We start from the raw sequence: 21042 nt of genomic DNA, 5'->3' as shown, positions 1-21042 counted from the left end.
AGAAGCAAATATTCCAATTCCAGAACTTAGGACTCCAGTGGAGAATGAAGAAGCAGACAATGCTATCTATTTATAGTACATTTTGCCTGAATCCCTTCTTTGTACAAAACAGCCATGGTCTTTCATGCAGAACCACTGTAGATGGACAGCTGTGTGTCTAAACATCTGTGATGAACAGAACTCAGATGGGAGCTTAAAAAAAAACGGCATCAACATATTCATAAGTTGGTGTGTGAACAATGAAAGCACATATTGTAGGTCTGAAGGAAAAAGGCAGAATCAGCTTTTAAAAAAATCTATGAAATTCTCTTAGAAATTCTTTTTGTAGATGTCAGCATAAGCTTCTTGCCTGATTTAGTGTAGCAGTAAACTCAGGAAGGGTACTAAAGAAATTGCTTTGACCAACTAGGAGTTTCAAGGAAGTACAAATAAATCCGAAAACCAAAATTTGACCATAACTTGATCCAGCAGAACTATAACACTTCAAAAAAGAAACAAAAGAGAAAGAAAAAAAAGCAAAAACCACAAAAAACTGAATCAGTTCTGACTTGATTGTGTATATTAAAACAAGATCAGCCTAAAGCTGAAGACACAAAGGTTCCACCTGTGTCTTTTATGGACTGTCCATTTGTGAATAAGGTAAGTTAGATTCTTAAAAAAAAAAAAATAAACAAAGTTAAATATCCTGTATTTTTGACCAGATATCAGCCTGAGTATCAGGCTTTGTTGTCCTTACTTGTAGTGATGTTAACTTAATTGTCAAGGAGCTCTAATAATAACTGGCAGAAGTGATAACATATGACTTGAAGGATGTTATCAGGATCTCTCTACTGCAGAGAATTATGATGAAGCATACAAAATGTGTCTACATCTGAATTTGATCCCTCTTGCTCATTTAACTGGTTAACATGGTTAACATTAACCATGTTTACACGGTTTCTAAATCTAATATAATTTTCTTTACATTAAAATACATTTCCAAAGTAAGATAGAATCTCTCTTCTCCTTGTCTCTCTTAAAAGAATATGAGTGGTGCTCCAAGCAAAAAAAAAAAATGACCCTTGGCTTTCAAGTTTCCCTTTCTCTGTTCATAAGCAGTTTCTGGAACTACCAACATTCCTCCCATGAGAGACCAAAACCCCACTAGAGTTTATTTTCTTTACAGGAATTTCCAACAGTCTTCAGTGGCTTTAACATGTGCAAGAACAATGGGATGCTGGAGCTCCTGTGCTCCTATACATTTGAAGGACATATTGCACCAAACTGCATCTGCCAGCACACTGCACAGTCTCCACTGCATTGGAGAGCTGCTGTCTCTTTCACTGTAGTTTCTCACATGCAAGAACAAGTCACAGCTTCTAGAGCAGAAAAATCTAAAACTTTCCTACCTGAAAGGTAGGGTATTATCACTTTTGCTACTTAAAACTGCATGTTTATTTTCAATAATCAAAAAAACCAAGCCCACAGTACAAAAGAATTCTGTCTCATAAGCATATTCTCCCTAAATGACCTTAAACTTTCAGAAAAAGAGGCACAAAATCACTGTTTCCAACCTTTTAATGAGCCTTAAATGAAAAAGTGCTATCACAGGGTGGTAACTGTGAGTTATCTGTGAACAAACTGATTTTCTGAAACATATTTGTTATCAAAATTAACATATAAATTTCTGTGAGTGATTCCTACCTTGATCACCTGTACAAGAGCAGTCTGTTGTAGACAAAATAATGATGGGCTATAGAGGCATTACATATCAGAGTCCCTAAGCAGTATCCTCAGCTCCAAAGTTACTTATTCACATCTTCTTGCCTTCTGGGATTGAGACAGTCTTGATCCATAAGAGACTTTAAATAAGAAATAATAGAGTAGTAGTCCATTTTCACAGCCAGAAAAAAGGAAAATCTGGGAAATGACAGTAAAGAAGATATGCCAGACAATCATTCCTTTGTTAACTACCAGTAGGATCTAAAGTCTTTCCTTGTTCCTCATCTTCTTGACAAATGCTGACATGATCCAAGTGTTTCTTAGACTCTTCTGGGAATCTTCAAAGATGGAGAAATGACTGCCTATAAAAACTGTATAACTATCTTTACTGGAAGGGGTCTGAGAGGGGAAATATTCTAAGTCCCACATTAGAGAAGCCACTGCTATGAAAAGATTTTAGTCAGTATCAGGGCTGGGCTCCAGAGACCACATCCACACATTGCATGCTTCGGGCAGAGGCCAGCACCCCTCTTCTCTCTTATTTTTAGAGCAAAGATACATCTGCCCTTCCCTGAATATGGGGACAAAAAACATCTGTTCACTGATGAGTCTTCTTTCACATCATCCACAGTCATAACTGAAATAGAAGAAAGCCACACTGGACTCAGTATGAAGCACAGGATAGTCTCTGTCATGCAATATTGTGCCCTGCCTTGGATGTTCCCATAAAATGGCCAGGCAAGGCCCTAAAGAACTTGATTAGCCTTGTTTTGGTCAGGAGGTCATACTGCAGATCTCCAAAAGTTCCTTCCAACCTCCTTTGAATCTCACCCACACTGGACTTGTGACCAGTAACAAACATTTTTGTTGCAGCAGCCCTCAAGTTAGAGAGTAGAAATGAGCCAAGACACAGACTTCTTGTTTATCAAAGCACGAAAAGGGCCCTGGTTTATTCCTCTTTACAGTTCAGCCACCCTGACTCCAACTATTCACTGACTCTGGCTGCAGCAGCTCCTACTGTAGGTCTGCCTTGCAGTATCTGACTGCTGGTTATTTCCTGCTAAACTCTGACTGCAGATATTAGTTTGCACACTCTGAATGCAGGCTTTTACCCAGCTAGACTGTGACTGCAGGTTCCAACAACAGGCTCAAACTGCAGACCTAGACTGACCTTACAGCAGCCAATCTCTCTCCCCAGGATCCTTCTTCCCCATCCCCTCCCATTCATGATCCTCCCTTTACCAGCTAACCCACTCCCTTTTATCACACTTCTCTTTACTGGGTATAGCTGTGACTCATCAGGGCGAGGCTGAATTGGGTAATTAACACAGCTGTTACTTACCAGGGACAAGGTCACCTGTATTGGCTTCTCCTACAGATTTTTTTTGGATAATGTTGAGATTCAGAAGGTGGCCTACCTTTAAGAGGTAGAATTAGTGAATATGGCAAACTGATAGCTGGTAAGCCATATCAAAACATGACAAACACAAATGGGAATTCAAAATTAGAAACATGGATGCAACTGCAAAACTACATATTTATTAACCAAACATTCATTTTGCTAAAATAAGAAGGTATCTTTTTTCAGTGAGATGCAGTGACTTTTCTTAGAAAGGAGAATGGAACAGATGAATAGATCTAGTCTCAAAGAAATCATTAAGTCACAAAATGATGACAAGCTTCTGATCTCATGCAGGTGCCAGAAAATTTTTTGTAATTCTGGAGTCTCTGAAGCAAGGAGGGACATCAACAAGCAATCAACAATTGTCAAGACCCTAGATAATACCTTGATTAGAACAGTCTCTACAGATATGTTCATAAAAGGTAAATTTTAACTAGAATTATAAAAAAATAAGTTATGTTATTATGATAAAGGAATGAAGATGTGACTGTTTAAGAAGAAACACCAAGATGAAATGACTGAACAGTAGGAGAAGGACTACAGCTCTTGTTCATAAATCTAACATCAGACAAACAAAAGGCAGGAGGAAAAAACTCCATCTGTTTAAGGCAAAGCATAAGAATAAGCAAACACAGTTATAAAAGCAGGATAACCAAATTTAATCTGGAAAATACCATGTTCCTCTTTGCTACAGAAATCAGCTTCCAGTGAAATTTTCACAGATTCATGGAATATGCTGATTTGAAAGGGATACACAAGGATCATCAAGTCAAAGTCCTGGCCCTGCACAAGACCATGTTCAAAAGTCACACCATGTGCCTGGGAGCATTGTGCAAATGCTTCTTGAACTCTGTCAGGCTTGGTGCTGTCAGGCTCCCACTTCCCTGGGAGGCCTCTTCCAGTGCCCAAACACCTTTTGGGGGAAGAACCTTTTCCTGATACCCAACCTAAACTTCCCCTCACACTGGTTCAGGCCATTCCCTTGTGTCCTGTCACTGATCACCACAGAGAAGAGATCAAGGCCTTCCAGCTCTATTGTCCTTGTGAGGAAGTTGTAGACTGTGATGGGGTCCCTTAGCAGTCTCCTCTTCTCCAGGCTGATCAGACTGAATGACCTCAGCTGCTCCTCATACAATTTCCTCACAAGGCCCTTTACCATCCTCCTTGCCATCCTTTGGACACTCTCTAATGAGCTGATTTCTTATACTGAGATGACCAAAACTGCACATGGGACTTACCAGTGCAAAGCAGAGTATTGGGCAAGAGTGTAAGGGATAAAGAGAAATTCATGTAGGCTAAATACTGAGGTTGATAACCAGCTCAGTGAGATTGCGTTATGATGTTGCTTATTATAAGAACATTGAACTCAACAGTCCAATATTCCTCTGCTAATCCTATGCTCCTCCTGACAGACTGCAGTCGTGAGAAGGGACTGCCTCCTTTCTTAGCTTATTCTAGAAACAGAGACTCTCTAAACATGGAATTTCATTTCAGAACTGGTGTGTACCTCTGTACTTGTATTCATCTTGCAAACAAATGAGCAGGAAGGCAGAAAAAACAAGTTGGTGTGTAAAGAAATGCATAGAAGATACCAAATTTCAAAGTTGCCAGAGTAAGACACTTTTAAGAATTGCTAGTATCACACAAGCACGAATGAAAAAATGTTATTTTCATTATTATTTCCACACCCAGCAAATTGTGTAACAGAAAATGCTTATTCCTTTTGCAAAAGATTCTGTTCAGTAAATCCTTTGCAATCCCTCTCTTTCTACTGTTATGCATGCTTTACTGAGGAATGGAAGTGGACATGGAATTTAAAATAAAAATTTTAAAAAATTAAATAAAATTTGAGTAACATTTCTTTCACTCCTAGTTTTTGGGGTTGCCTCCCATTCATGAATAAAAGGTGAGGTTATAGGAAGGTATGTCAATATTTTATTTTTCTTCAAGAACAAAGAACCTGTCATTCTGTACAAAGAACAGAAAAAAATCTGTACAAATGAAAATTCTAATGGTAAGAGAATTGAACAGAAAAATATTTGGATCTTTAAAGCATCAAATGTGAAGAACCAACCACAGGGGTTAAGTTTGTATTTGATTTTTAAAATTTTTCTTTTTGGGAAATACAGTTGTCCATTTATCTGAAATTAAGTGAGTAGAGAAAATTGCAATCATCTACAGGTTTGCTTACATCTTCCAAATTTCTCTGTTGTGCTGAAGGAAGAGAAGTCCAGACAGTGGCATGGATTTACATGCAGATCCATCAAAGCTTAGCTTGATTTGGAACAGCAAAGGAAGCTCAGTTTGATCTGTCTTCTAGTAAAGAAAAGAGGACACTTGTGCACAAACATTTTAGTTTAGTGAAAGAGCCATAAAAAGTTACCAATGATAAATTGTGTGTCACAAATGCTAGTTTATGATTCAACAAATGGAGACATTTTGGGATTAGGTTCCTCTCCCATATCTTTTGGCAAGGTGCATGTAATCTAAACTTGACCTTTAGGGTCAAGGAAGGATCAAGCCTTGTTTCTCTTAAGAGCTAAGGTTCCTGTTGGTTCTCTTTAGAGATTGTGCACTTTCAGAGCACAGTTCACATAATCTAAGCATTTGTACAGGAATAAGTATTGTGGTAGACCACCAAATATTCTCCAGTGTCTATCGAGTTGAGATACCCAGCTTAAACCCAATGTTGATACTGTCTCAGTGCCCTAAGGTTCCTGTGAAACCTGAATCAATTTGCTATCCCAAAAAGTCACTTAGAAGTATACAGTTTTTCATCCAATATTTGTCTTCACACACTGCTCAGCGCACTAGATGTTCAGAGCTTTTTCCTGATAAAGCCAGGGCAAAGTTACAGTTGCTATTGCCACCCATCGTAAGTGTAATTTTTGCAGTTAAATGAAGTAACATTCCCTAAGAGTCAAAATTAAGACAAGAGAGAGGCTCACAGACATACAAAAAACTCACGTCATACAAAAAACTCCAACAAAAGTGGAGCTGAAAAGGATTTCTAAGAAATAAAAACTAAAAAGCAGTTTAAAATTTCTGTTGTTAAAACAACCTGTAACTTTGATGTACAAAGAAGATTGAAACATAATGAATCAGAGATCTATTTCTCTTGATCTGAAGGTCAATTAAAAAATTTAAGCTTCTAGCACATAAGTGGCATGCAGAAACAAATTTATAGGAGTCTTCAAGAGCAAACGTCCACCTTGGTTTCAGGCACCCTCAAAAATTACTGATTTTTAGACCTCTATTGAAGTCCTCTATTGTTTCTGTTGAGCAAAACCTATTTAAAACTATATAAGTTTAAAATAACCAAGTAAATACCCAATGAGCTTAAATATTGAATAATACATAGTAATACCTTCTGATTAAATAACCATTTTGTTCAGTGATTACATTCAGTTTCCCCTGTTGGTAATTATTGATTACAGGATGTAGTCATTTGTTTCTGCTAACCACTTGTCCTTGTAAGTGTAAACATCAAGGACAGGGCTTGCATTCTTCTATTTTCCATGGCACCAGGCTGCTATGCCTGTTGGACAACGATCCATGACATGGTAACAATGTACCTTTCGTTGTAAATAAAGACTTTGTGTTCTGAAGTTGTTTTCATACTTGGGATCCCTTCTCTCTCCTTGCAGGCTGTTTTCATATGAATACTACAGGAATCATGAATATTAAGTTAATAACTGTGTGATAATTTTACATAAGTAATTCTATTTTTCTGCATTTTGCTTTTGTCATTTCCATGTACTTTAATAACCAAAAATTGCTCTTTCCAATTTTGTTGAGTCACTAAGACATCTCCTGTTAAAAAATAAGAAAAAATAACAAGAAAAAATACGCAGATGTCTATTAGACATGTTACCAAATTTGGATGCACAGGTCTTCTTTAGATGTTTTCCTGTAAGGAATGAAAATTTACTCAGTTTTTTTGTGTGAATAATTCGATTCCATGTGTCTAGTCATATGTTTAGACAAACGTTGTACTGAAGCAACACTAGACTGCTTTCAGTGGTCCAAAAGCATTCTTTTTTTTTTTTTCTTTTTCTTTCCTTATGTTTTGAAATATAACAGCATTGGTCAGCAGTTCCCACTGTACATTTGCAGTAAGGGTAGTGTTGATGTACAGGAGCACACAGATATACAGCCATAGAGCCTGGTGCAGACTCACAGCCCCTCAGTGGTGACATCAGGCTTTCTGAAAGTTGAAGACATCTCTGAAGACATGTATGCAAGAAGTTATGCTTTGCTTTAGCTACAGTTGAGGTTGAAATGTGATTCTGCAACTTTCTATCTCTCACTTTTCTATAGATTCCTATTTTTTTTTCCAGAAAGTGTCACTACCTTTCAGTTAAAGATGCTTTCTAGCCAAGATGAAATCTTTTGGTTCTTTCCATATTCTACTGCTTATTCTTTGGATAATTCTGTCCTTTCTTTGCACCTTCTGTCTCATATCTTTAATGTTTCTGAATTGCTCTGAATTTCTAGCATGAAAGAATATTATACTGAAGTTAAAATTATTTCCTGTATATCATTTTCATTATGAAGCTCTACCCATGCAGAATAAAATGAAAATAGTATGTATGCTTTCTTGTTCTTGACATGAAAAAGCTATTCCTCAAGCACAACGGTGCTGGATAAATATGATTAATAAAATGGTTATATTTCATTTATTTTGAGTGATAGATAACCTGGTAAAAGTTTCCATAAATAATACATTAAAAAGTCATAACACATAACATCTCATTAGCTGATGCTTCTAATTTTATGCCTATCTGAAATAGTATGCTGTCTCATTTTATATCACTAAATACAAAGTGGAAAGCTTCCTATAGGTTGTATTTTTTAACTGCTTTTCCAAACCTACACCACAATTTCACAGTGACTGAAAAACAGTCATATTTAAATTAGCTAAAAATGGCAATTGATGATAATTTATAATCTTTAACAAATGCAGCTATTTTTAGCTATTAAAATATCTTTATCTTTAAAGTAACGAAGATTGCTATTTTTCCTAATACAGAACTGAATTTTGTATTTCTCGTACTGATGTTGCTTAGTTCTTATCATTCAGATCTATTTGGACAATGCCTGCAGTATGTTCAAGTGTGTAGGTATTTCCCTGATATATGGACAGAAAATGAATCTTCATGCTGAGGAGTCCACAGTGAACTATTCTTGACCACAATCATTAAAACGGTGGAGTGGTGACTGTTTGTATAAGACAAAGATCTACCTAATTTTTTTAAGCAACCTGTAACTCACCTGACTTTGAACAAAATAATATTAACACTTTCAACTGAAGTCTATTGCAGCTGTTCCTTCAGAAAGGAATGAGGTGCTTTCCTGGCCAGGGAGTCCTTAGTACCATTGTGGATGCAGGTGCCTCTACCACATCCCAGTGTTCTTGATCTTTGAAGTCTGACCATTTGTTGTTACCACATCCATCTTCTGCACAGCATGGCCAGGACATAATCCTTTCTGAGTAGGGTATAATTAGCATTAATTTTAATTACACTCGCATTATTCTATGTGGCCTTGAGAAATTGCCCTACTCTTATCAATCCAGACTGTTGCTATAAGATTCATTCTACCAGGTTCATCAGTGCTAATCCTCTCTCACCTTTGTATCCTTTCCTGGGCTTGTTATTGACCATTGCAATAAATATAAATTTACACTCTTAGATTGCCTTACTGCCAAACTTGGGCTACTTTTTTATTTTTATTCATTACTGTTAAGAGACATGAGTTGGCAAATCACTGATGCAAACATCCACTCTCTCATTTGTTAAACTTCATTACAAGCACCAGTGTGTTGTTTTTCAGGATGTTCATTTCATTTAGACTTAAGAGGATTTCTCTGGAAGAAGTATTTAAACTGATTCATTATTAAACTTTCAATTTCTCATTAAGTCACTTTCTGCAGTGCATCTTACAATCTTGATATGTTCACAGGGTCTACTAACTATCTCAGCAAGCTGACTCCTTCCTTGTGTTTGGTTATTTATCGGAGTCTGTTTCTCTTGTCCTCCCTGTCTCTGGAGTGGGGGCAGTCTATTCTATCTCCATGCACCCCCTGGCACTGGGGAGTCCTCATTCCTTTGGCACTAGGTAGATGCAAACAATAAACAGCAACAGCCACAGTGATGTTCCCAGAGACCAGATCTAAACCATCAGCAGCTTCATGGCATGGTACACCCTGTAGTTGCAGTACTCCAAATGTCAGGATCACAAACCTGGAAGCTCTCTAGCATTTGTGGATCCCAGGGGTTGAATCCAGTCTGTAGAATACATGCATGCTGTACTTACTGAATATTATTTCTTGCTATAATTGAAATGAAGAATGTAACCACCATCTCTATCCCTGGCCCACCCTCCAAAAACAAAACGCAATAACCCATTCTGCCCATAAATTGGAAATGTATCAGCACACTGAGCTCTGTTCCATGTATCACTTAAATAGCTCCTGATCAGTACAATGCAAGCAATACACGGCCAACCACCTGTTTCTTTAAGGAGCATTATATTTCCCCGGCAATAGACTTGACTCACAAATTTATAATCACACAGTTTTGAACTACTTAACATAAAATTTTAATAAAAACTACAGCATTTTTAAAGCATGTCAGCTTGAAAATAAAGCTAGGTATTTCAATAACACCCAAGTGCCCTATTTAGCATTTTTTGAATTGAACGTTTATTTCAAAATTTCTTCCCAGAGTGAAATTGCTTTACAGAAAATCATTAATAAGGAAATCAAAATGAAATATTTAAATTGCATTGAATAAAATAAGTTGGCCCAAAGCATTATGGGGAAAATTTCATCATTTTGTGAGCAAAAAGTCTGCTTTTGCTAGTTTTTATTCCTCTGCAGTATAGAAAGGATTTTTTCTACTTTGTTTTCATAATATAATTTCCAAGTGAGATTTTCAGCCTTAAATCTAAAATCTCATCTTTTTCCCTTTTGCTATACTACCATATTTTATATAAAACACAATGGGCTGAATAGGTTTCCCTCAGAGGTAATGTTAGTCTCATCCAAAAACCACAAAACACTCATTCTTTATTAAGAATGATGTGACTCTGTTGGGAATTTTGGTTGTTTGGGGGAGGGGGACATGGAGGAATTGAAAAGAGCAAGTTCATTAACTAAGATAGGAAGGGAAAATGTCCATCTAAACTAAACATAGAATTTTGATTTTTCGTTGCACCAGAAACAGAGTAAACAGCTCAGAAGTTTTTTTTTTATATTTTTACCTATCCAAAATCAGCTGCATTCATTTGGGCACTTCTATATAAAAATTGAAGGAGTAAGGACCTTTTTATTCAAAATTGTTAAAAGACACATTTTCCCCATTAACTAAATATTTTAGATATTTTACACCTATGTATTATAACAAAACAGTTTTCTTCTTTTAGTAGAAGCTGCAGAAATGTTCAGCTCCCAGGAGAAGGTCTACAAATGAGAATATAATTTTTTCTATGGTGCAGTGCTGGTAACAGCACTGATGATTAAGAGAGTGTTCCAGGAGAAGGTGAAAACAGTTAGGACCTCTCTCTGTGGGATAAAACATGGGTAAAAAAACCCTCCAGTTGGTTCATGAAAGTATAACCCTCTCCACTGACACTGGCCAATATATAACACTCTCTTCTCCACAGACACTGGCCAAGACTTTTCAGCACATAAGAATTATAATTTTCTTTTCATAGAATTTACTGTCTAAGTGGAAAAAAAATTTAAAAAAAGATAAAAGGAACAAGTCCTGTGTCTTGCAAATTGATGAGTGAACTCTCTCCATTGCAAGTTTATTTTGGGCATAGACACTCCCACTCTGGCAATTAAGAACTCCACATCTTCAGTCTGATGTGTTCAATATTCAGCATGAAAACTCTAATCTTGATATCCCCTCTGGTAGCATGATATAGTGGTACAAAATTATTGCAATGTCTATGAACTCTACTGGATTTGATTCTTCTAGAATGTACTCCCTGATTGAACTATAAATGGAGAGCAGCTAAGAGAGATTAATTAACTCTTCATTTCCTAACAAGGGAGATGTGTGATGTGAAGCTAAACATTTTCGGTAGAGAAATACATGCCAGGTGTTATTCTTCATCTTCTAAAAGGAAAATATAAATATATTCATGCCTTCCAAGGAAACAGTTTTCAAATAAAAACCAGGTATAAAATGTATAAATTTTAATCATGGATCAGTTCTGAAAATTCATTACAGATTTCTAAATGTAAGGGCAATAATTTTTGTAGCAAAATACACAAAGAAGTTACAATTAGAAATATTATGGGAAACACGAAGCCTGTAACCACCAGGCAAGTATTGGTTTATATTACAGGTGAATGAAAACACTTGCCTCTTTTCTGTTTTGTTCTGAAACCTTCCCTTCAATTCAGTTCACTCTGTAATTTTATTTTAATCAAATTTGAATTAAAGCATTTTAAATATCAGGATCTGCTTTCATATCAAACAGATTGCTCTTTAACATCTTAAACAACCCAAACAGAAGACTAAAGGGATACTAAGTAAGTTTGCAGATAATGCAAAGCTGGGAGCAGCTGTTGACTCCCTGGAAGGCAGAGAAGCCCTGGAGGGAGAATTGAGACAAGTTAGAGAGCAGGGCAACCACCAGCTGTATGAAGTTTAACCAGGGCAAGTGCTGAATTCTGCACAGGGGATCGGACAACCCTGGATGCACAGCCAGGCTTGGGAATGAGAGGCTGCAGAGCAGCCCCAAGGAAAGGCCCCTGGGTCCTGGCAAGTTGAACATGAGCCAGCAGTGCCCTGGAGCCAGGAGGGACAATCCTGTCCTGGGGACATCAGGGATAGCATGGCCAGTGGGGACAGGGAGGGGATGGGGGATTGGGGCAGCCTCATCTTGAGTCATGTGAACAGTTTTGTGGCACAATATAAAAAAGACATAAAAAAGCTATTGGACAGCATCCAAAGCAGGACCAGAAGAATGGTGAAGGAGAAGTCATGAGGGGCAAATGAGGTCACTTGGCTTGCTCAGCCTGAAGGAGAGTGAGTGGAGACCTTATTGCAGTCTACAGGTTCTTCATGAAGGGAAGCAGAGGGACAGGCCCTGATCTCTTCTCTGTGGTGACCAGTGACAGGACCCAAGGGAATGGCCTGAAACAGTGGCAGAGAAGGTTTAGCTTGGATATTACAAAACAGTTCTTTACCTAGAGGGTATTTGGGCACTGGAACAGCTCCCCAGGGAAGTGGTGACAGCACCAAGCCTGACACAGTTCAAGAAGCGTTTGGACAATGTTCTCAGGCACATGATGTGATATTCTGGATGTCCTATTCAGGGCTAAGATTTGGACTTGATGACCCTTGTGGGTCCTTTCCAAGTCAGAATATTCTGTGAATCTGTGATTATTTTGTTCCTAGTGTTGGACTTTCATGCAACACCTTAAACAGGCATTAAGTGGAACTAGATTGATCAATTTGATGTAAGAAGCAAGACATTAAACTGTGTGGCCTTCACCCAAGAGCTCTGAAGCAACTTAGATCTGAATTTACTGGAGTTTAGGCTGCAATCTGTAAGCCACATTATGAAAGGTTACTGTGGCAGAAGACTGACAGATTGCCAATGCACCTCCCATCCCAAAAACGTCTCAAGAAGTAATCCTAGGAAAGGCTGGATTCCATCCCCACTTGATAAAAAAAAAAAAAAAAAAGTTTTTAAGGGAAAAACAAGGGAAAGAGCCAGGTTTCTGTAAAGGAAATACTACCCTGCTACCCTACCATGCTGACGCTGTCAGCAGAAATGTGGATGTACTTGGATTTTTAAAAAGTCCTTGACACCAAAGATTATTAAAGAAATTAAACTGTGGCAGGATTGGTAGAGGGGATATTTTATGGATTAAAAGCTGATTAAAGGATAGGAAGAAAACGTCCTTACATAGACCTTTATAGACCAAATGTTCTTTAATTTTCTAGATGGAAGACAGTAGGGTGTTGTTCCATCAACTGGTGCTCGTGCTGCTGTTTTCCATCAGGGGTCTGGAAAAGGGTGTGAACACTAAAACCTCCAACTCTACAGACCATACTATTTTTTTTTTTTTTTTTTTAGCTATGCAAGTGTTGAGGGCCTGCAAACACCTCGCACAAAAAGAGTGACGAGAAGGGTGGCAGCTGAGCTTTACTGGCTAAATATAAGGTAATGCATCTGGGGAATGCCAATGAAGTTTACACGATTCTGCATTCAGAACTGGTGGTTACAGCTCAGGAAATACATGTTGGATCCTCTGTAAGCATTGGCTCAATGTAAAACAGAAGACAAAGACAAAGACAATGTGAATTCAGCAGGGAATAGTTTAAATAAGGGTTTTTTTAGATTGAAAAAAAGTAAACTGTTATAGCTATCAAAAATGAGGGAACTTACTTGAAGGATAATTAGAAATAATATTAACATTTTTGGGTTTGGGAGTATTTGCTCTTTTATTATTGTTTATAGGTGATTTTTCTCATTTAAATTTTACCTTTCTTTAATGTTTAGAGTTATTCTCCTAGCAAAAGACCTGCTTCTAGCTCTCTTACAATATATCTTCAGAAATATAAGCACATGTATGGAAAAATAAGTCAACACATTAAAGAATCCTAAAGTGAAGTAAGAACAAAAAGTTTCTTATATCCATGGATAGAGTCGTGAAGAATTTCAACTGCATTCCCAAATGAAGAAAGTAAATAGTAAAGACTGTTCTACTGTTTTCCACACAGGGCTATGGTAAAGCCAAGGAGATGGTAGGAAAGCTCAGAGAGATTGATGACAAAGCAGAAAGCAAAGTAACGGGGCAACCCTGTTTCTCTTGTGGGTAAATGCTGCATCAAGGCACAACGTGATTTAGACAGTCCCACTTGGAACAGCTAGGAAGTGAATCCACAGCAGAAGTTGTATTTTACCTAGTTCTGAAACAAGCCTTATCTCAAAAATTTAACATCAAATAGTTATGGTAAAAGAGTGAGCATAATATGTTCAAACTGAATAAATATAAATTCAAAAAACACAATGAAAATTCATTAGAATGGTATTAAATATTATGTAGGAGCACAATATAAAAGTTAGATGGTGGATGATTTAAAGGCATTAAAGACATAATGCCAGAGTAAATATAAATAAAAAATTAATATCATCTACTAAAATAAAATATCTGTACAAGATTGCACACAAAAAGAGAAAAAAAATGAATGCTATCACAAACAAATAAGGGCTATTTTTTGTCAGTAATTTAATTATAGAATTATCAGATGGTAAGAAGATACTTTCTTACAGCATTCTATTGAATTATTTCAAAAATTATTTAATTTTTCAATTATTCAAAATTAGAAGCATTGTTCAATTAAAAAAAAAATCCTGAAGTCTCCTTAAAAGTTAAGACAATCAAAAGGTTTTTTATAAATAGCTTCCCAACTGCCTAAAACTAATAATAAGACCTTTTCCAACACTTGTAGAGAGAAATTGGTCATCAAAAATGGCCTCTGTACAAGAGAAATGTAAACTGGCAATTGAATTTTTCAAAATAATTTGGGGATGTTTGTGGAAATTAGAATCATCAAACTTGACTCCCATAAAGGAAAAATCAGTAGAAATCAGAATGTAAACAAGAAGTAGACAAGACTAAACAGAATTAACAAATCCTGTTCATTCTGGGGAAGGGAAGGGAAAGGAAAGGAAGGGAAGGGAAGGGAAGGGAAGGGAAGGTGCGGGAAGGGAAGGGAAGGGAAGGGAAGGGAAGGGAAGGGAAGGGAAGGTGCGGGAAGGGAAGGGAAGGGAAGGGAAGGGAAGGGAAGGGAAGGGAAGGGAAGGGAAGGGAAGGGAAGGGAAGGGAAGGGAAGGGAAGGGAAGGGAAGGGAAGGGAAGGGAAGGGAAGGGAAGGGAAGGGAAGGGAAGGGAAGGGAAGGGAAGGGAAGGGAAGGGAAGGGAAGGGAAGGGAAGGGAAGGGAAGGGAAGGGAAGGGAAGGGAAGGGAAGGGAAGGGAAGGGAAGGGAAGGGAAGGGAAGGGAAGGGAAGGGAAGGGAAGGGAAGGGAAGGGAAGGGCGAGGGAGAGGGAGAGGGAGAGGGAGAGGGAGAGGGAGAGGGAGAGGGAGAGGGAGAGGGAGAGGGAGAGGGAGAGGGAGAGGGAGAGGGAGAGGGAGAGGGAGAGGGAGAGGGAGAGGGAGAGGGAGAGGGAGAGGGAGAGGGAGAGGGAGAGGGAGAGGGAGAGGGAGGGGGAGGGGGAGGGGGAGGGGGAGGGGGAAATAATGCCTCTCAGAAGCTATTGATGGTCTTGCAGAAGCCAGTGATAATGTGTAAGGATGTGTATTTCTCTACAGCCGTCTCTAGCTCCTTAAATTTCTCTGTAGAAGAAATTTGTGGAGTTATCACTGGGCATTTGACATGTTTTTGTACTTGACTCCCTCCACCAGCCTCCACTAGAAAGAGGGGTTAGAGAGCTTTGTTTTGAGCCAGTACCACTATTCCTATGCTCGCTCGTGACTGTTCTTTCTTGCTGTCTCCTGTCTCTACCAGAGAAAATTTATGATCATGGTTGGCCATAGCTCAATCCTTGCCCTCCCACATGAGTATAAACAATGTCATCTGCACTGATATCTGCAGCAGACAACCCTCAGGGGCTGTGTGCAATCTCTGCTGGTACCCCCTCAAGCAATTTCTGTTCTGTATGGCATTGTCAGCCACTGATAGCACCCAAACAGGGTCCAGAAAGTTGTCAAGTAACTGTTTGCTGCATCCAGTTTTGCTTGCCAGAAGCCATCTCTGGCATCCATGACTGAAAAGACTATTGTGTTCGCTTGATTTGGCAATATTTCAGTGACTGTTGGCAGGGAACAGTATAAGCACTTTAGTATGCTATTGAGGTCCTTTGGATTGATGCAGATCATCAGTTTGCCTGTCTTTCTAACTGCCACCATACTGCTGATCCAGTCAATTGGCCTTGCAACTTTTTTCAGCCACCTTGTTCCATGACAGTTTTAACTTTCACCTTGAGCTCTGCTTCAAGTGGCAGCACTAGCATTTTATATATAGCTGATGCCACATCATCTTAACCTTGCAGACCTTAAAAACACTCATTATCCAGAAACCTGATCCCTTGACCAGAGACTATCTTTTAATAGTCAGAAAAGTAATATCTCATATATGTTTCCCTCACTCTCAGTTAGCTCTGTGATGCTCTGACTTTGCAATAAACAGTCCCATGTCCCAGTAAGTTCTCCACCAGACAATAGATTTCTGCATCCCTTCTACTGCAGGAAAGACATGAGCATAATCTTTATTTACATGTGAGAACTTCACAGGTTTAATATGATCTCACTCTTAAAAAAAAAAAAAAAATCCGAATTGTTTTTTTTACAAAAGCTGTATAATTTACCCAGCTTAACCACAGAACCACATATCTTTTAGTGAAAGTTTTCTTTTGCCAGTTACTTGTCATTTCTCATATTTAGTTTCTGAACCACATTATTTTCTTGTTACTGCCATTGCACCAACTTACTATATATTATTCAGGCCGGCTTCGTCACAGGTGCTCACTTTTCTCTTCTCAAGCATTTATGCAAATTAAATCACCAGTGTAATTTAGAATCTCTTCGCTTGCATGTATGTGGTCCAAAAATTGTCTCATCCAAGTTCCAACTACACACAGGGTGACACCACCACTTGCTCTTAAGCAGGACTTTTAAACACTAGACCTCACACTTTTGTAACAAAAGAGGTCAATATCATTATCACAGTTTTATAGGGGTGCTGTGTAGGGGTGAAGTGACTTGCTCAAGGTCATCTAACAGCTTGGTGAGAGCAGAACTTAGGTCTTGCGAGTTCCAGTCTAGTGCTTTATCCAGCAAGAAACCCTGACTGTGCTGAAGTCTGAGGTCTCCCTGTCCTTGGCCTGTTCTATTAAAACGCTGCACTGGCATTCATATAAACCATTTACAAAGGGTAACATCCATTTGTTCTGCATCAAAAAGCAAGAGAGATTGACACATACATAATCTTTTCCTATGTGTGATGGATTGATCCTTGACTTAGGATCATTTCAGTTGCCTCTTTGTAGTCTCTCCATTACAACAAGAATTTCCCAGGCTTTCTATGCAAGATGAGAATGGAAAGCTGTTAAACAACCATTTTCTCATTCTTCCTCAGGAAACTTTTTACTGCCAATCCAAATTTGCAACACCTGCGGTGTTGAAAATGAAGACTTAAAGGCGTTCACTCTACATTTATGTTTGTCAAACAGTGATTTAAAAACACAAAAATTCATACAGCATTTTTTAAAACACTTTCCAGAGAATTTTTCTTTTATTTTTTTTCCCCAGAATAACATCACATCTAAGCACAGTGCATAATCCTCAAACACAGGTTTACCTAGATTTTTGTGACACATTGGGGTAAAAATTTCTGAGAACATTTATGCCACATTTGTGTCCATTGATGGCTTCTTGGTAGAATTTCAGCAGTATGAAATAGGCCACCTTCATACTCAAAAACCCTAATATTGGAATCTACTGTGTTCTGAAAACAGCCTTTCATTGGTGCATGCTGCTTGTGTTTGACAAGAACTTTACTGAAATCCTGAGGAGGGGATGGTTGCTGACCTTATGGGCAGCATACAAGAATCTCAGCCTGACTCACACACTGCTTCCCTTGTTTGGGTGATGCCTGAAATAGCAAAGAGGTGTTCCTTCTGTCATTTGGATCATGTCAGTTTGCAGTATTCCCACTTACCAACACACTGCCTGATTTCTGGTGTTTCCAAGCTGGGCTGGCCCTTGAAAGATTTAAACCCAGACCAGAAGGAAAGAGTGCATATCAATGTGGTCTCATACAATAAAAGCCTCAATTCACCACTGACCCTCCCTAGAGTTTAGCAAGAACTTGTTGGATTTTGTGCAAACAAATGACAAACCTAGAAGATGCACACAAACCTTTTCCTGATGTGAGAAGAGGCAGCACTGCTGCAAAGCACACGGACTTCAGCGGAATTCATACCCCACTGCAGACCACAGCATGCCACCTATGTGCATGAACAGAAACTGATTAATGGGCTGTCACTTTATTTGTTGACTGCTGAATTATTTATACTTATAAAGTGTTTAATAATTTAGAGCTGGTATCTTAACAAATTACAGCTGAAAGTGACAAGGGGAAGGTGGCACAAGAGTCTCACTTGAGATCAATGTCCTTGTTCTCAGGGCACTTTGGAACATGATTTCTGCTGACTGTCATCAGCAAAAAGAGGAAGGGGGAAGTATGTTGATTTGATATTACGTGTTAAATAGAGAGAACTGCATATTTCAGTAATCAAAGGAAAAAAGTTGCTTTAAACCAAAAAGAACATGAAATTACTCTGAAGAAATCTACATTTCCATATGAAATGAAAATCATTGTCTTAAAAAAAAAAAGACTAAATAAAAGCTAATTACAGTGTTTGTTTTTAAAATTTTTGTCTCAAAGCATTTATCCATCTTTTCTTGCCACAAAGGATTTGGATACATATTGATTTTGACCTGCGTACCACATCTTTGTAAAAAAGCAAAGTCATCTTAATGCGAAGAGGTTATTTTTTACTGTATGAGGATGGAAACAAAATTACCATCTACTGGCTCTATGTGAGTTAAACTTAGAGAGTGCATGAGGAAGAGAGACATAAACTCAGATTTTTTAGCAAAGTCCAAATGTTAACCAACAGAAAGGCTGGCTGAATCAATGCACCTGAAAACAAAATTCTTGCAAAAATCCTCTATATAGGTAAATAACATTTCACTCCAGGATGGTTTTTCCTTCACAGACACTTCAATAGGAAAAAAAAAAGATTAATGTAAATATCTAAAATAGTAAATTCCATTCTCTAAGAAGGAATTTCCTGGGTATTAACCCACTCTATTTTCTTTAAATACCACGAGAATGCAGTGTCTAAAAGAATCGTATTTTGGTGAAACAAAAATTCTTAACAAAGGCACAAGCCTCCTATAACAGAAATTATAGCATCACTGCTGCAAACAAGTACATTTTTCAGGGTAACCTCTCCAGTGATGAGCACAGTTACATCTTGTAATCCCAATTCTACAATGTCCACAATGGAAAAGCAAGCTGTGCTAACCACTGCTGAATTCCAGTAGCACGGTGTATCCACATGCAAGATACTGTTCACCAGTGCAAGACTGACCTCTGCTTGTGTTCAGCTTGCTTCAAGCAAGCACCATATGTCTTTCCATCACAGTAGCACAGGCACTGTGGCCTTGAACTCTGTAAATCATACCCAGCTCTATTCCCCCCCAATATGCTTAGGCAATCGGTGTTTTCTGACTTCAGCTCATGTAGCTTGAAGAAAGAAAGGATAAGAAATAGGGTTACGCATGCAGCAGAAACTTGGTTTCGTGGTATTTCCCAGTATTAGCTTCTTCAACAGCAATTGCTTTCTGCCTCTCTCTCTCTCTCTCTCTCTGTGATTTAATTGCTGTTTATCTCCACAGAGACCTCTATATGCACATGCTGCCAGCTGGACCAGGATCAGTAGGTGGCCATTACTGGACATTTGGGAGTAATGACTTGAATTAAGGCCAGCTGAATCCTACTATCTGTATTTTCATTCTGTCCTCAGATGCAGGCTCACCCACAGTATTTCTTCTGCAATACAGACGCTTACAAGACTATCAGCTCCAGCAGCAGACTTCAGTATGAGCAAGATCTAGTCAGCTCTTATTCTGCTATTTCTACTAAGGACTTCAGGGTAGAAACCTGCCCAGCTACATAAGGGACCTAGGTCATATCTATACTGTAAACTTCTCTTAAGGAAGCCATCCTAAATTTCCTATAGAGAGCAAGTGGTGAACTACATTACAGTGTAATTCTGAGTCCACTTGACAAATCTGAAAAGCTCTATTGCCTTGAGGAAGGACAAGTGACAAAAGTGGTCTAATTTTCTTTATACCACTACAAAATTCATTAGCAAAATAAGTTATATAGCAAAATTGGTACTTCGTCTACAGATCTCCCTATAGTGGTGCTATGTTTTGGTTGGGGAGTGTTCATGGATGACTAAAACTGCTAAAATTTTTTTCTGGTAGAGAAACAAAAAATGGATAAAGGGAGCAGAATTTTAGCATGAATAGCAAATACTGGCTGAGAATTTCTTGTTTTGTAAAAACTTGTTATCTTCAGTTGTTGATGAATACTATGTCTTCTGATACATATTTGCTCAGTTTTCTAAAATGAAAATTCTCTGTTCAGCTCTTCCCAGGGTATCAGAAACATATAAAAATGGACAGTATTTTTTTATGTTTTGATGTAATATGTTTTGATGGAATATAATAGTGAAAAACCAGGATCATTTTTGAAATTGATGAAGAGAAATCAGACTGAGCTGATACTTTTCCAAACATTTTGTACTCAGAAATACACTGTTTCTACTGTTCCAAAGAGTATTTTTTTCTTTGGTCAAGATTTTCTAGTACTGAGTGCATGCAATCTATAAAACATGTGGGGTCTTCATGAACTCATATCTGAATATTTTCACAATTTGACTAGGATGCCATATTTATAACTCCTTCAATATTAAATCTAAATTATTAAAACTAGAGATGAGAATGAGCTAAATGAAAATTATTGCTATAAGTGTTACAAAAGTGTTCAACACACATACAGATGCTCCAGCACATGCAGATGCTCCAAACAGTACAAAATGCAGCATCATGTCTCCTAAGGCACATACCACTAATCCACTCAAGGTCTTCAGCCTGATCTTCAGGATTCCCACTGAGTAAAAGCTCTACTATTTGGAGGAAAGTTTTTCCTCCCCTCCCCCACAGCCTAGGATAGTAAATATGACCAGCAGGAAGCCTGGAACTGACAGTATCAATGACAGAGTGCACTCTGAAAGAGCATGGCACAGAGGTTTATTGGTCACAGGAGGT

The sequence above is a fragment of the Prinia subflava genome, chromosome 3 (assembly GCF_021018805.1).
Source record: "Prinia subflava isolate CZ2003 ecotype Zambia chromosome 3, Cam_Psub_1.2, whole genome shotgun sequence".
Classification (NCBI taxonomy): domain Eukaryota; kingdom Metazoa; phylum Chordata; class Aves; order Passeriformes; family Cisticolidae; genus Prinia; species Prinia subflava.
This window is presented reverse-complemented; position numbering follows the sequence as displayed.